The sequence below is a fragment of the Pseudorca crassidens genome, chromosome 2 (assembly GCF_039906515.1).
Source record: "Pseudorca crassidens isolate mPseCra1 chromosome 2, mPseCra1.hap1, whole genome shotgun sequence".
NCBI classification, from domain to species: Eukaryota; Metazoa; Chordata; class Mammalia; order Artiodactyla; family Delphinidae; genus Pseudorca; species Pseudorca crassidens.
Window position 1 is genome coordinate 13259527 of NC_090297.1, and position 17055 is coordinate 13276581.

A 17055-nucleotide genomic window follows, 5' to 3' on the forward strand; every position below is an offset into this window, starting at 1 on the left:
TTTTGAATGGCAAAGCTTGTGAAGATGAAAAGAATGTAAATTCTTAGCATCATAGGAGGTGCTCAGAGTACATATTACTTATCACTATCATCATCATCATCACGGCAACCATCATCATCGTCATTTCAACTTCACCATCTTTATCCCTGGCATCAGCATCATCTTTTTTTTTTTTTTTTTTTTTGTGGTACACTGGCCTCTCACCGCTGTGGCCTCTCCCATTGCGGAGCACAGGCTCTGGACGCGCAGGCTCAGCGGCCATGGCTCACGGGCCCAGCTGCTCCACGGCATGTGGGATCTTCCTGGACCAGGGCACGAACCCGTGTCTTCTGCATCGGCAGGCGGACTCTCAACCACTGTGCCACCAGGGAAGCCCCAGCATCGTCTTCTTTATCACCATTATCATCTTCATTTTCATTGTGGTTGGCATCATCATTAGAGCCTGTCTATGCCCTCTCTTGCTCCCATTCTCCAGAGGAGGTAATCGAGACCCAGAGATGGTTTGAGACTTGTACCAGCCAATTTTATACAGAAGAGAAGCTCCCGGGGTTGAGGGCTTCTCTGTTGAAGTAGACAAGAGCCTGGTGGTTGGAAGTCGGGAGACTGGTCTCACTCTGTACCTTTGTTAATTAAGCCTTTGAACTTTTATTTTTTATTTATTTAATTTTTAGTTATATATATATATTTTTAACATCGTTATTAGAGTATAATTGCTTTACAATGGTGTGTCAGTTTCTGCTTTATAACCAAGTGAATCAGTTATACATATACATATGTTCCCCTATCTCTTCCCTCTTGCACCTCCCTCACTCCCACCCTCCCTATCCCACCCCTCCAGGCGGTCACAAAGCACGGAGCTGATCTCCCTGTGCTATGCAGCTGCTTCCCACTAGCTATCTATTTTACGTTTGGTAGTGTATATATGTCCATGACACGCTCTCACTTTTTGCCAGCTTACCCTTCCCCCTCCCCGTATTCTCTAGTAGGTCTGCATCTTTATTCCCGTCTTGCCCCTAGGTTCTTCTGACCATTTTCCTTTTTCTTTCTTTCTTTTTTTTTTAGATTCCATATATATGTGTTAGCATACGGTATTTGTTTTTCTCTTTCTGACTTACTTCACTCTGTATGACAGACTCTAGGTCCATCCACCTCACTACAAATAACTCAGTTTCGTTCCTTTTTATGGCTGAGTAATATTCCATTGTATATATGTGCCACATCTTCTTTATCCATGCATCTGCTGATGGACACTTAGGTTGCTTCCATGTCCTGGCTACTGTAAACAGAGTTGCGATGAACATCTTGGTGAACTTTTAAAGAGATGGGCCACGCCCTTAAAGATTATCCAGTTTAACTCCTTCCTCTAACATCTCTACTGTTTGGGTAAACCAAGGCCAGATAGAGGAGAAGATATGCAGTTAAGGGGAGACACGTTGGAGCTGGACAGTCCTGCATTCAAATCTCTACTCCATCACTTGCTGGTTGTGTGACCTCGGGCAAGTCACTTCATTTCTCCGAGTCTCAGTTTTTCCATCTGCAAAATGGGGTGTGATAGCCAGTCTCCAAGATGGCCTCCAATGACCCCTACCTCCTGGTATTAACACCCTTTATCAATCTCCTTCCACATTGTACCAGGCTTGGTCTGTGTGACCAAAAAAACATGGCAAAAGGGATGGTATTCAATTCTAAGGCTAGGATATTAGGTTATTAAAGATGCTGAGACTCTGTCTTGGGTTTCTCTGTCTCTGTCTCTGTCTCTTTCTCCCTTTCTTCCTCTCTCTCTCTTTCTCTTATCACTCGCTCTGGGGGAAGCCAACTGCCTTGTCCTGAGACCACTCAGGCAGGATATGGAGAGGCCCACGTGGTGAGGAAATGAGGCCTTCCAACAGCCATGTGGATGAGCCTAGAAGTGGATTCTCCAGGCCCAGGCAGGCCTTGAGATGAGATAGCTGTCCTGGCTGACAGCCTGCATGCAACCTCATGGGAGACCCAGAGCCATCCAGCTAAGCCACTCTCAGATTCCTGACCCTCTGAAGCTCCATGAGATAATCAGTGTGTGTCATTTTAAGCTGTGAAGTTGGGGGGTAACTTGGTACACAGTAGTGGGGAGATAACATATGGGGCTAATAATATCTGTCTTGTAGGTTTGTTGTGAGGATGAAATTCAGGTAAGCACTTTGCATGGTACACGATGCATGTGGAAGGCTGTGTGAAATATAACAATGACAGCATAAAGCATAGCACTGACAGCCCCCAGAGTCACATAGCAAGGGGGTAACAGGGTTGATGATCCTGTGGTTCTCAGACGCCCTGCTTTAACCATTTGTGTCCCCTAAACCTTACTGACCTTGGTGGGCACTGGAGGCTTTGCCAGAAATGAAATGGCAGGATCGGGGGTGGAGGGATCGGGGGAAGATGTGATGGTGGCGGTGACAGTCTCTGGGCCTCTGGGAGGGCGAGCAGCCATGGTACGTGTAGGGGGTGCAGGGCTGAGGCATAGGAACAGTGTCTGTGTGCGTGCATGCACGTGCACATGTACATGCATGTGCATGTGTACACGCATGTGCATACACGTATCATATGTTTATGTAGGGGGGTGTGTGTACAAATATGTGTGCACGTGCGGGTATATGTGTGTGAACACGTGTGTATGCATGTGCGTGCACATATGTGCATGTGTATGCATGTGAACACTTGTGCATGTGTGTATGTGCTTGTATATGTGTGTATATGTGGGTGTGTTTAGGCCACCTCTGACAACCCTTCAGCCCAAGGGTGGCTGATGAGCTGATTCACTGCTTGTTTCTGGCCTTCTCTCTGTGGAAGGCTCAGAAAAATCATGGCAACAAAGAGATAATTAATGAGCAGGGATGGGGGAGGCCAGGAACTGGTATATCTCTGAGATGGCAGAGAAAGAAGCCCAGGAGGAAGGTCCATTGGGGTTTGTTCCCCTGGTTCCGTGGGACTTCTTGGGTAGAGAGATATCAAAGAGGGTCTGAGTGGGAGGTAAGCCCCTGGACCTCTGGTCCCAACATTCCAGAAGCACAGTGTTCTCAGCACCCATCAGATGGCTCCCTTGGGGTCATTTGCTCCAAGGTCCTGGCGATCTGAAGTTAGAAGCATTTCTCTTGGGAGGCTGTCCATGGCTTTCCCCAGCTTCTCAGATGGGATTGTGACCTGAACCACGGAGAATTCCTAGATATTGCTCATTGTAGACACAAGAGCAATGGAGGTTAAGGAACCTGCCTCAGGTCACACAGCAGGCTGTGACAGACTCAGGGCTGGAAACCAGGCCTCCCTGCTGAACACTGTCCCAGGGTGGGGCCTAAAGTGGGTGTCTTGGGATGCCCTGGTCCAGAGGTCTCCTGTGTGCATGGGCCCCTCTGGCTGGTAGATCTACTGCCAGGAGATCTGACCCACCCCTGCCTGCTGCCTGGACCAGATGGGCTGCCCTCTCCTCTCCCATCTTCTCCACCTTCGCATTTTCACCGGAATAACTGGGGCAGAATATTCTGGGGGAGCACACAGTCTGCCAAGTTTGAGTCTGGCATCAGCCTGGGCACCTGGGTACCAAGCAACTTGGAAATAGAATTAGTAAAGAGAGTCCCTGAGGGGCTGAACTGCTGGGAGCAATTTGGCAACCGCCTCTCCTGGCTCCTCCAGACCATGCATCTTAGGGATGTCTCCTCCCCGCCAGATCCTGGTGCCACGCGCCAGGAACACCTGGGAGAGAGTGTTCTAGCAGGACCCGGGGTGTAGATGGGTTACAGGGGCCTCGGTCATGTATTCAATCACAAGGAAAGGGGACTGGTGTGCATCCAGAGTGCCTGCTGGTGCAAGGCACTGCATGAAGCCCTTGCACATCCTTTGCTTCACTTCTCATCACACCTGGGATATAGGAGTCTCCATTTTACAGATGAGGAAACTGAGACTTAGGAACCCTAGATGACTCTCCCAAGGTCACCCATCTTCTAAGTGGCAGATTTGAATCTAGATTTGAATCTAGATCTGTTTGACTCCAAAGGCTGCCTTTTCCCATCTCTGATATGTCTCAGAGTGCCCTCTACACCCACTGTGTCCAAGTACCAATCTGGATACTGGAGACACAGAGGTAAATGGGCTATGGGTTTTGCCCTCAAAGCACTCATAGTTTAGAGAGTGTATTAGCTATTGCTACTGCATGAATGCTGTGTAACAAATAGTCCCCCAAATCTCAGTGGCTTACAACTCTAAGTAATTATTCCTCTTGCTCACAGTGTTTGGGCCAGCTGGGAGGGCTCTGCTTCAGGCTGCCAGCTGGGTCCAGATCAGCTTCCCTTGTCTCCATCTCCTTGTAACAGTGGCTACTCAGCTCCTGATTTCATGGCTGGGCAGAAATATACAATATCCCCTAAGGCTTCATGTTGAAATGGGTGCACTGTCCTGCTGCTCATATTCCAAGGCAAGTTAAGTGGCCAAGCCCTACATTGATGGGGTGGGGAAATTTTCTTTTTCTACTTGGTGGGAGGAACTGCAAAGTCATACAACAAAGGCATGGATGTCTAACTCTCTAATACGGAGGCAGGAAGAATAGGGAACAATAATCTAATCATCTGCAGGGGGGAAGACAGATCTGTGATAATACTGTAGTGCATTTTATCAAATTTAGGAAACCATCAACCTTAAGACACACCATTAATTTATGTACCACTAAGAAAGAAAAGTGATCGCCAACTGAAGTATGATATGATGCTTTCTCAGCTCACTGTATTTTTATTTTATTCTTATGGAAAGAGCTGTTGATACTTACTCAGACATAGAAGTGGCAGTGATATGAACAGTCTAGATCAGGTTTCCTCCTGCATAGGCTGTGACAACTATATCATGACAGCCACTGTCCAAGGAGATTGTGAGATGCCATTGTTTGCAAGACACATTCTGTTTTCAAAGATGTGAAAACGTGGGCTTCCCTGGTGGCGCAGTGGTTGAGGGTCCGCCTGCCGATGCAGGGGACACGGGTTCGTGCCCCGGTCCGGGAAGATCCCACATGCCGCGGGGCGGCTGGGCCTGTGAGCCATGGCCGCTGAGCCTGCGCGTCCAGAGCCTGTGCTCTGCAACGGGAGAGGCCACAACGGTGAGAGGCCCACGTACTGCAAAAAAAAAAAAAAAAAAAAAGATGCGAAAACGTGAAAACATATGGGTCTTAGCATCGATGAAATGCATTGTTTCCTTATTATGATGAGCCATTGCTCTGGATGGACACTGGACATAGTCTATGTGAATAAACTAACTTGTACCTCTTGACAACCCAAGGGCAAAATATCATCTACATTTCAGAGATGAGTAGACTCAGGCTCAGAGCAATCAGTTGTCTTGCCCCAAACCCACAGTTAGCAAGTGGAAGAGCTGGGATATGAACTTAGGACAGCCTGACTCCAGAGGCAAAGTGGTTAAGAGTGTACACAAACTCTATCTCAATTTCCTCATCTGTAAAATGGGGATGATAGAAGTAACTCCTGCGTGGGTTGTTAGACATATTAGACTATTCAAAACAGGGTCAGGCACAGAGCACTCACGATATGCTGGTCACTCTGATAGTACTTTTTACCCCTCTGCAGTGAATATCAGTACAATAAAAGCTATGACTGAACTAAGAGCTGAGGGCTATGGGAGCCCAGAAAAGCAGACCAGTACCTTAATAATTTGGGGGGATTGTCAAGTTAGTTGTGAGAAAAGTAAAAAGTGTGTGATCCATGCATGCATTTATTTTCTTAAACATATGTGTTTGCCTACTGTGTGCAAGCACTACAGAGTGGCTAAATTTGAAAGCAGAAATTTGGGGGCTAATTTAAAACATTTGAGTTATAAGTTATCTGCAATGAAATGCACAGAGAGTAAATGTTCAGTTTGAAGGTTTTCCACAAATGTAAATGCCTGTGTTACCGCTGCCCCAATCACAACAGGGAATACTTCCATTACCCCAGAAAATTCCCTTGTGCCCCTTTACAGTAAGACACCTCTCTCCATCTCGTTTTTTAAATTTCTGTCACCGTAGATTAGTTTGCCTGTTTTTGAACTTCATGAAAATGTGAATTACAGAATGTGCTGTTTTGTGTCTGATTTGTTTCACTCAACATAATATCTAGACGATTAATCCAGGCATCGTTAGTTCCTTCTTTTTCATTGATGGGTAATATTTCAGTGTGTGGCTGGTTATACATGATTGCCTTGCGGCTCCAAATTCATTCTTCTTGCCTGCTGGCTGAAAATGGATCTGGGCCCTTTAAATTTTTTTTTTCCTGGCCAAGTGGCAAGCTGAGCTTCGTCAGTAGAGGCCGCTAGAGAGCCCATGCAGCAGCAAAGGGCTCTGCTTCCGGATTCCAGGCGCTCAAGGGCGGGCTCCGGCGCCACGTGCGGCCTTTCCAGCGCGTGGCGCGCGTGCGGGGCACGGTGGTCAGTAGCACCCAGCTGCTCCCCCAGCACGCTTCTAAAGGCAGTTTTGCAGTGGGGTGCCTCTGGTGAGACACCTCCTGTGAGCCGCTTGTGTGGCATCCTCCAGGGCAGATCTCTGGTAAGTTCCACAGGTTGGATTTCTAGCAAGTTCCACGGGTGTGTGGCACAGACCACTTTTTGCCATGCCTGAGCCACAGGCATGCCCCGCTAAACCAGGTCTGGATGTCAGCTCTGGAGGGTGTGTGTGTGGGCACTGCTTCTGGGCGCTCTCCTTCAGCTAAGGGGTTTTTCCTGGGCGACTTTATTCCAGATTTTGGAGGGGGCTCTTGCTTGGGTGCCCTAGCTCAGCTCCGGATGGGAGCTCCTCCTTGGCGGGGGGGCTCTTCTTTGGGGTTCTGTCTCATCCTGGTGAGAGGTTTCTTTTTTGGGGCTCTGTGCTCTATATGAGCCCTAGGGTGAGGGCTCTTCTCTGGGGCTCTGTATCAGCCATGGTTTGGGGGAACTCTTCCTTCAGGGTTCTACCTCAGCCCCAGGGGACTCTTTTTTTTTTTTTTGCGGTCCACGGGCCTCTCACTGTTGTAGCCTGTCCCGTTGCGGAGCACTGGCTCCGGACGCGCAGGCTCAGCGGCCATGGCTCACGGGCCCAGCCGCTCCACGGCATGCGGGATCCTCCCGGACCGGGGCACGAACCCGTGTCCCCTGCATCGGCAGGCGGACTCTCAACCACTGCGCCACCAGGGAAGCCCCCCAGGGGACTCTTTCTTTGGGACTTTTCCTCACCTCAGGGTGGGGGAGGGACTCGTCCTCGGGGGGTTCTACCAAAGCCCTTAGAAGATCTTTCTTGGGGATTGTATCTTAGCCCTGGGGGTGGGTGGTGGATACTTAGGGGCTCAATCTCAGCTCTGTGGGTTGCGCTACTCTTTATAGCTGCTGTTCTTACATTAATTAGCCAATGCCTTTTGATTCAGTCCCCTATGATAAGTTAATAATTCATCATTTGAAACTTTCCCTGTTAAAATTACTGTGTGGTTTCTTTTTCTTGGTTGGACCCAAACCAATATAGAATTGGTGTCAGGAGAGATACCGGGAGATTGATCTGTAAACATGAGATTTACAGATTGGTTTTCTCATGTCTTTGGGCCCAAGCATGAGCACCTGCCAATAGGAAATGGGGTGCTGGTAACCCAAGGCACGTAGTGGCCTTACAGTTAACCAAGGCATCACGCATGGTTGATTGAGATAAAGTGCCCCAGAGACACATCCCTCGGGAGCCTGAGTGATGCTGCCCCTGACTGCTAGGGCAGTACTGATGGCTACAAGAACTGTGGGGTGCGGTGGACTCTTTTGGGGCCTCTTGAGCACTGACAGAGAAAAAAACGACGAGCTCAGGTCCATTAACTCTCACTCTCATCTTGTGTGAGAACCAGAGAGCTTCCGTGACAGCCCTTACAGAAGCTCTTATTTCTTGCAGCCCCAGGGCTGATATTGCTAAAAGTCAAATACAAAGTTTAATTGTGCTGGCTGCTGAATTACAATGAGAATTGAATTCACACCTTGACAAATTGCTCATGTGAAAATTAGGGTATTAATTGGGAAAGAAAGGGGTCCTGAAACATGGAATGGGGAGGTCTGTGAGACCCAGATGAAACTGATGATCTCAAACTGCAAGTGGCTCTTAGCCTCCCACGTGGGTGGTGGGAGTTTGCCCTCCATTGTCTGAGGAGGCTGTTCTTCCTCTACTTAAAAATCCTGTAATAAGCTCACTGGGGGCAGATGGCCGTTTTCCTTAAGATTCTACATAACCACCCCCTGTTGTCACTAGATGTTAAGGATCAAATCTTAGCCCATTCCTTGGTGACAGGGACACAGTAGGACCTACGAGGAAAACCCAAAAGAATTGTTGGACTTTGCTAATATATATCAGCAGAAACCTGGGGAACATGTGTGGGAATGTATTCTAAGGTTTTCTGACCAAAGAGGGCAGCATATAACACTAGATTGGGCTGAATTCATTGCTGTGGATGCCCTTACTAGAGATTCTGGGTTTGATTAGTCGCATGTGCAGCTGGGGGTGGCTCTAACAGCTTACTTGGTTGATTGACTGAAATCTGGACTCAACAAGTGGCCTATAATTAATGAGGTTGCAAGGTCATGATGTGGAAGAGGGAATTCAAAGGCTTGGGGAGAAAGGAGTGTTGGGCTGGATGTGTTACATGAAATCTGCAGTTCCCAGACCTAAGTCAATTCACCGACCCAGATGCCCTCGGGAGGCCAGGTCCCCTTGAGGAAGGAGCCTGCACCATTGCTGCAAGTACTTACTGTAAATATTCCTCTAAACCTCCCCCACAGGGACCTGCAGCCGTTTACCAGAGTGATTGTGCATTGGGGAAAAGGAAATGCCCAGATGGTTCTGAGATTACTAGGCACTGGCTCTGAGTACACCCTAATTCCTAGGGACCTACAGTGCCACTGTGGCCCGTAAGTCAAAGTGGGGCTGATGGTAGGTGATAGAAAGAGTCTTGGCTCCAGTCTGACTCACAGTGGGCTGGGCTGGTCCATGGACCCACCTTGAGGTTATTTCCCCAGTTCTTGAATGAAAAATTAGAATAAGGACACTTAGCAACTAACCGTTTTCTTCTCTCTCCTTTCCAGTTTTATTTTATATGCAAATTTTTGTAGCGTAGCTTTACAATTTAGTCTTTAGGTGACAATATTCTGTGGAACTGTGACTGAATTTGAGGGGTAATAAAGACAGTATTATGACTGTGGGACTGTTGGTTTCATTTTATGGAAAGGGTGAGAACTTGGCTTGTAAGAATGATAGCTGTGTCTTCTTAGGTAGAAATACAGAGTTGTGTTGCTGTACAGGAGTTCAGTCGTGTGAGAAGGGCTCAAGTGGAAGCTGAGTCATCAGAGGGACGGAGTGTGCTGGTTATACATGATTGCCTTGCGGCTCCAAATTCATTCTTCTTGCCTGCTGGCTGAAAATGGATCTGGGCCCTTTAAATTTTTTTTCCTGGCCAAGCGGCAAGCTGAGCTTCGTCAGTAGAGGGAGCTGGAGAGCCCATGCAGCAGCAAAGGGCTCTGCTTCCGGATTCCAGGCGCTCAAGGGCGGGCTCCGGCGCCACGTGCGGCCTTTCCAGCGCGTGCGTGGCGCGCGAGCGGGGCACGGTGGTCAGTAGCACCCAGCTGCTCCCCCAGCACGCTTCTGAAGGCAGTTTTGCAGTGGGGTGCCTCTGGTGAGACACCTCCTGTGAGCCGCTTGTGTGGCATCCTCCAGGGAAGATCTCTGGTAAGTTCCACAGGTTGGATTTCTAGCAAGTTCCACGGGTGTGTGGCACAGACCACTTATTGCCATGCCTGAGCCACAGGCACGTCCCGCTCAACAAGGTCTGGATGTCAGCTCTGGAGGGTGTGTGTGTGTGTGTGTGTACTCCTTTGGGGGTTCTGCCTCAGCCTTGGGGGCCCTTCCTTGGGCACTCTTTCATTCTGGGGTAGAGGGGTGCATTCCTGTGGGCTCTGTTCAGTCCAGGTTGCAAGGGGGCTGTTCCTCAGGGGCTCTATGTCAGCCCTTGGGGGATTCTTCCTGGATACTGTTCGCCCGAGTTCTCTTTACTTCTTTCTAGCTAGTCCGTGTTAATGCAGTCTCCTGCTATAGTTAATAATTCTTTTTTTTTTTTTTTTTTCGGTACGCGGGCCTTTCACTGTTGCGGCCTCTCCCATTGCGGAGCACAGGCTCCGGACGCGCAGGCTCAGCGGCCATGGCTCACGGGCTCAGCCGCTGCGCGGCATGTGGGATCTTCCCGGACCGGGGCACGAACCCTTGTCCCCTGCATCGGCAGGCGGACTCTCAACCACTGCGCCACCAGGGAAGCCCAATAATTCTTTATGTGGCACTTTCCCTCTTCAAATTGCTGTGTGGTTTTCCCTCCTGATCTGTTGCAAAGTGATACACATTGTATGTATAGATATAGTTTGCTTATCCATTTTCATGTTGATATTTCGAATTTGGGGGTGTTATGAATAATCTGCTACGCATAGTCCCAGATGTAAAAGCCTTTCTGTGTAGTATGTGAAGGCCAGGCTAATGGTTTTTTTTTTTTTGTGTGGTGCGCGGGCCTCTCACCGCCGCGGCCTCTCCCGTTGCGGAGCACAGGCTCCGGACGCGCAGGCTCAGTGGCCATGGCTCACGGGCCCAACCGCTCCGCGGCATGTGGGATCTTCCCGGACCGGGGCACGAACCCACGTCCCCTGCCTCGGCAGGCGGACTCTCAACCACTGCGCCACCAGGGAAGCCTGTTTTTTTTTTTTTAAATTAAATTAATTAATTAATGAATTTGGCTGCCTTGGGTCTTCGTTGCTACGTGCAGGCTTTCTGTAGTTGCGGCGAGCGGGGTCTACTCTTCGTTGTGGTGCGTGGGCTTCTCATTGAGGTGGCTTCTCTTGTTGCGGAGCATGGGCTGTAGGCACGCGGGCTCAGTAGTTGTGGCTCGTGGGCTCTAGAGTGCAGGCTCAGTAGTTGTGGTGCACGGGCTTAGTTGCTCCGTGGCATGTGGGATCTTCCCGAACCAGGGCTCAAGCCCATGTCCCCTGCATTGGCAGGCGGATTCTTAACCACTGTGCCACCAGGGAAGTCCCCGGCTAATGGGTTTTAACTTTGGAGGGTGCTGAGGAGTTACCAGGAGTTTTGTGGGTCTGTGTTTTTCGTAGCGGCGATGGGATTCACTGTAGGTCTTGGAAGGATTGTTTGGCCTTGTGTGAGTCGGGGGTGGAGCAGCAAACTTAAATTCCCCAAGATGAAGGTGGCAGCTCAGCCTAGCGCGTCTGGCATGTGGCTTTGCTCTAGCATCTGTTTGCGACCAGCCTGTGAAGCGGGAATGTTCACGTGCATCCACAGCACTGTTGGCAGGACTGAACGGGATGATGCCCATGGGGCACTTGGCACGGGGCTGGCATGGGATAGGTGTGCGTGGGACGTGGCAGCCAGCACACTGATATTGTAGGTGTTTAAGCCAGGATGTTGCAGTTTCTTGCTGGCACTAGCGACCAGGGGCTCAGAGATCAGAGCCTGGAGGGGTGGAAAAGGGTCTCAGCGCCTTGCCCAGAGGCACCTCTGGGCCCAGAAAAGGCGGAGCACAGCTGCCCGCTGCTGTCCAGCGCCCGGCGCTTTCTGACGCCTTCTTGTGGCTTCCCTCTGGGGAGTGGCCCTGCAGAATGGCCTTGGGTTCTGGGCTGTTTGCTCGGCCCCCTGACAGTCACCTCGACTGGCACCCTGCCAGCCCGAGCCCTGAGCCACTGCACCCCAGCAAGTCAAACGGCCATGATTAGTCAAATAAAATTTCCATCTGCTGAGGAATTTATGAGAGTTAGTACTGGCTATAAAACTGATCGGAGGAGAAGGATGGATCTAGGGGGGTAACTGCCTCTAATTATGTGCAGTAGTGACTTTTAAATAAGGTTGCAGATGTCCTCATCAGAGTGAACCGGATCACCATAGCGGGCTGGGCCGGAGGGGGCTGGGCTGGTGGGGGCAGGTCCATCACTGCAGAGGGAGGAAGAAAAGGGGCCTTTGCGTTTGAACCTTGGGGGTTGTGGCATTTATGACGGTCCTGGATGCACGCTGCAGGTGCTTAATGAACGCATGTTTCTGCTCTCCCTGCTTCCCTCCCTCTTCCACTGGGGCCTGAGCCCAGCTCCTGGTCAGAGGCAGCAGTCTTTCTAGGCCAGGGTCTTGCTGTCACAGACTCTATGTGATCAGCCATGTAACCCCATTGGGTCTCTAAAGCTTCATCTTTAAAATGGGACAATTAATTACCAAGCGTCCATCCCAAAGGAACCTGGGGAGAGAAGATCTTTGAGAATGTGGGCCCAACCTTGTTCTGTTATTAATATATGGCTTTGCTCCAGTGCCTGAGCCATTTTAACCCCTCAGCATCTGGGGATGAAGGTGACGTCCTCCGTCTTGGATGGGAAGGTTTTGGGGCTCATCTGAGGGCACCTGGATGCCAGGTGCTCCTGCTTTTTTGGAGGGACATAACTTTAGAAGTCCAGCCCCTTTCCTTCACCCTACTTGAGATGCTGAGAGCAAGACCACATTTTGGGGGCAAACTTGGGCTCCTGGGGTGAACCGGTGAGGTCAGTGGTCTTGCTGGAAAGGATTCAAACAGGACTGAGGATGGAGGTGAATTACTCGACCCCAGAGAGACCAGTTCATGGGGTCCAAACCCTCAAAGGCAGCGCTTGGGCCTGAGAGTCTGAAGACACACAGTGCCCAGCCTGCTAGGCCAGGAGTCTCTCCGTGGTCACTCTCTGTCCCTCCCCGGCCTCTCCTGCCCACCTCCCCATCAAGCACAAACTAGCTTTCCCCCTCCCTCTTGGACCCTTTAAAATCAGGGCACAAGCCCAGGCCTCACAGCCGGCTGCACTTTCATTCCTTAGAGTCAGCTGTTGAGTAGCCCACACCTGGGGCCAGGAGCCATCAGGATGTCCTTCCCAGGCCTGGGCCCACCTTCATGCAGGTAACTCTGGGCTGGGCCCCTTTCTCTGCCCGGTGGTTTGAGGGTGACCGTTTAGCAGGTGTGTCTCGAGTCCCCTGGGGCCTGACTGGAGCCGTGGGCGCTGGGGCTGAGGGTGGGGCGTGGCAGGCACTGGTGCACGAGGAGCTGAGCCCTTTGGTGGCGTCTGTTGTCCGGGAAGCCTTCTCCCTGGGTCCCCCCCAGCCCACAGACGGGGCCCTCCTACAGCTTGGTCCTCTGGGCTGCTGGGGGCTGTGGAGGGGGGAATCCGGCTGCGCAGGGGCCCCCAGCTCTGCTGCGGCTGCATGATCTGGGCAGGTCCCCTGACCTCCCGGGGACTTGGTTTCCATCCCTGTGTGTGGGAATGACAAGGCTGCCTTGTAGGGTCGGGGCAACAGTGAGAGGAGAGTGTAGGAGAGAAACCCTTGGTCAGGAGCGGGTCTCTGATTCCGTGTTTGCTTTTTCGGGTCAGGCTAGGAGACCTCTGGGGAGGGGAGGCTTGGGGCTGGAGTGACTTGAGTATCTAGAACTCTCCCCGGCACCCCACTGGGGGATGAAAGAGCCTGTGACGGGGTGGGCATCAGGGAAGGGCCTTGGTGTCTGTAGGCTCTGAACAACAGCAGGAAGTTTGGTCTTTGGATGAGCTTCCGTTGTGCTGATAGCTTCATCCCTGGCAGGGTTTCACGGGGTATAAAGCAGTGGCGGGGGGCTTTGTTGGTTCAGCTCCTGTGGTGATCCTGGCTTGGCCCATGGCACAAGCACACGCACTCATTCTTGCCTCCCCTCCCCCCCAAGTCCCCACCCCACCCTCTTCCCCTTCTTCTGATGTCAGGATAGCAACACAGCCTGCGTCATTCCTGCTTTACAAATGATGAAACATGCTTAGGGGTTGGGACTGGGGTGGAGGGACTTGGTTTCAGGCCTCGGAGCTCGGACTTTCTGTCACTATGACGAGTGCAGCATTTATGTGTTGAACGTGCCCTCTGGTGCCCGGTGCTGTACTAGGGGCAGGAGAAGCAAGGACGGCCAGAAGCCAGCCCACGTGGTGCCCCTGGGGGTGTGGGGAGATGGACGGTGACCAAGCCAACCCAGGCATAAAAGATTTCAGATAAGGTGCAGCGCTGGGAGTGCTATGCAGTGGACGTAATGGATGAAGTGTGCCGGTGGGGAGGGGTGCTTCCGGGTTTCCTCAGCCACATTTGCATGTTCCCGCCCCCCCCGGGTCTCCCAGCTCAAACTGGGGCTGCGGGCGGGGATTGGCACTGGGAGCCCCCAGGCCTGGAGCCCAGCAGCTCTGAGCTCCCCCGGTTCCACTCCCCCCCTTCCCGATTGTTGAACCCTGATGATGTAGGACGCCCGCCCCTTCTCTGCCGCTCCCAGGGCCCCTTGCCTCTAGCCTGGGAGGGGAGTCTGGTGGTTTCCCTCTGAAAAAGATGGTTTGGAGGGCACTGTAGATTCCCTCTCAGGCTTGGAGAGGCTTTTTCAGGGACTGATTACATCGTTTCTTCCCAATTCCTTGTTAGCTGGAGGCCTCCTCCATGATTTCTGGGTTTGTGTCCAGGCCTCCGGCACCGGAACGCTTAGAGCAAAATGCTTCTTCATCTTTTCCTGTATTTTCCCCCTGCCCCCGCCCCCTGCCCAAAAGAACGGGAGGTTGGGCGCTTCCAGCTAACAGGTGGAGTGAGTGATGGGAGTCTGTCCTCAGGAACCTTGGATTTGAGATGGAACTGTTTGTTTTATCAGCTGATGACCCCGTGAGTCTGAGCCATAGTTTCCCATTTGCTAAGTGGGAACGGTAACCCCACAGGGCTGACACCAGGGTTAATGAGAAAATGGCTCGTCTCATGCTTTCTATCACAATCATCATGAGTTTTGGGTGATGTGTCCCAGATCTAATAGCAAAGGATGGAAACAGAACCATGAGGAATGGAGCTGCGTGAGGCTTAGGAAGCCAGCGGCAGAGCTAGCCGTGGTTCTGTGCCCCCTGATGTGTGCAGAAGCCTCTGGCTAGTTCCTCCGCCCGGGGGGGCGGGCCTTGGGTGTGGTCCTTGGTCCTCCTCCCCTAAGGTCCCTCTGTCTTTCCCTGAGAGTCTGGGTCCCCCTGAAGTTTATCAGCGTCCCCTCCAGCTCCGGATTTCCCTTTATGACCAAAGGAAAGAGTGGGACCCCTTTCAGTAGGAGGCAGAGAACGCTCATTCTGTTGCAAGTTCCCTGAGGGTGAAGGCTGTCCTGGGCAAGCAGCTGACCACAGCATGGTCCTGCCCACAAAATGCTTAGGTGAGTGCTACGATGGAGTTAGATATGGGGTGTGGGAGCACAGAGACTGCGCTACTTCCCCGGGGGGGTGGGGAGTAGCAGGGAAGGCTTCCTGGAGGAGGTTACATCTGAATGGAATCTTTAAACAGGAACAGACAGGAGGCAGGCAGACAAAAGGGTTGGAAGGACAGGCCAGGAGGCAAGAGGGCTTCTGGGCAGGGATGACCTGTGCTTTGTTGTTGCGGGAGGGTCAAGAGTGGGACAGGGAATGGTAAGCACTGACATAGAAGAGCCAGGTCACGTAGGCCTTGAATGTCAGACCACAGAGCTTGGATTCCAGGCCAAGGGTCATGGGTGCCAGGGAAGGTTTGAAACAGGGGAGCAGTGAGATCAAGCTTGCTTTTCAATTGCTTTTCTCTCTCTAGCCCAGTAGTCTTTGACATGGGGACATTTTTTTTTGTCCCCCAGGGGACTTTTGGTTGTCATAACTTGGGGGCAGTGGGTGCTACTGACATCTAGTGGATAGACGCCAGGGAAGCTAATAAATATCCTACACTGCACAGGGGACCCCTCCCCCCACGACAGAGACTTCTCTGGCCCCAAACGTCAGTATTGCTGGGCCCATAGTCGGCTCTCAGTAACGTCTGGCTGAATGAGAATCTGGGGCAAGGCCGGGGGACTGGTATGAAGTCAGCCTGAAAATTGGGAGTTTCCTTCCTTGTCTCACGTTGTTTCTTTCCACTGCTCTGATGGGTGTGGACGGGAACATTACAAGATTCTGATAGGCAGGCTTGATCGAGCCTGGGTACCCTTGTGACCACAGTGGCCCAGCCTCTTGGGCCCCCTCCGTGGACCCCCCCCACCCCCGATGCCTAGGTCCCTTCCAGCCTCCTCGCCTACCCGCGCGCCGCTGACAGTCCACCAGGCCCACTTGGTGTGCAGCCGCAGCCCGGCCCGGGAGCCTGGGTTTTAACAGCTGAATATTTCTTTAAAAAAACTCTACTTGTCTCGAGGCCCTCATTCCTCCAACTTTGCCCGCCTGGCTCCCCGTGGGAGTTCATGCAGAAACCAGTGTGTTAATAGACCAGCAGCATCTCTCGGTCGGGCTCCCACTTAGCTTCCTGCGGGAGGGCGGCAGCCTCTGTGCTGCTCCCTGCGCCCCTGCCTGCAGACCAAGCTGGTGCTTGACTTTGGGCCTTGTGTCCAGGCGGTGGGGGGCGCAGGCGGGCAGCAAATGTCAGAATCCACCTGGTGGCCTGAGCCGCGGGCACTGGGACTGCCAAACTCTGGTCCCTTCTAGGGCGTGGTCATTTATTTGTGCCTTGTCCAGCCACCCACTCTCCATGAGGGAAACAGAGGGAGGCCCTCAAGGCTGTGCTAGGGATAAATCCAGCCACTCTGCCCAGCTTTCAAGGCCCTGTGATCTGCCTACTCCCTACGCCTCCCTTGTCATTGCAAAATTCCTGGAAGGCTTCTGAGCCAGGCACCCAGCAAGCCTTATTTTATGCAGTCCTCACAGCAACCTTACGTAATAATGGGCATGCTGTTATTTCTCCTGTTTTACAGACCAGGAAGCTGAAACTTGGAGGGGTCACTTGCCCAAGGTCTCACCTCTGGTGAGTGGTGACCCTGGGCCTTAGACCCAGGTCAATGCCTGCGGAGCCTGCCACCCGAGGCCCTCTTTCCCGTCCTTAGCAGGTTCCCCGTGACTTCCCTTCAGTTGGATGAAGCCAGGAGCAGCCTTAATCTGTGGAGTCAAAGGGCAGGACTGGCTTCTAAAGCGAGAACTTTCTAGCAGTAGACCAGCCGACCTGTGTGATGGGTTTTCTAGTGAGGTGGTGAGCATCCCATC

The 17055-nt window shown here is 51.9% G+C and overlaps 1 protein-coding gene across 2 annotated transcripts in view; it reads left to right on the forward strand.

The window, feature by feature from the left end:
• ACTL8 (actin like 8) overlaps positions 1 to 17055 on the forward strand; it is a 106010-nt gene that overhangs the window by 16193 nt on the left and 72762 nt on the right. The window contains exon 2 of one of the 2 annotated variants that reach the window (XM_067711640.1): positions 2145 to 2168. The exons of the other annotated variant lie outside the window; for it this stretch is intronic. The gene's annotated coding sequence lies outside the window, so the exon portion shown is untranslated. The remainder of the gene's footprint in view (positions 1 to 2144; positions 2169 to 17055) is intronic. 2 annotated transcript variants of the gene reach the window in all.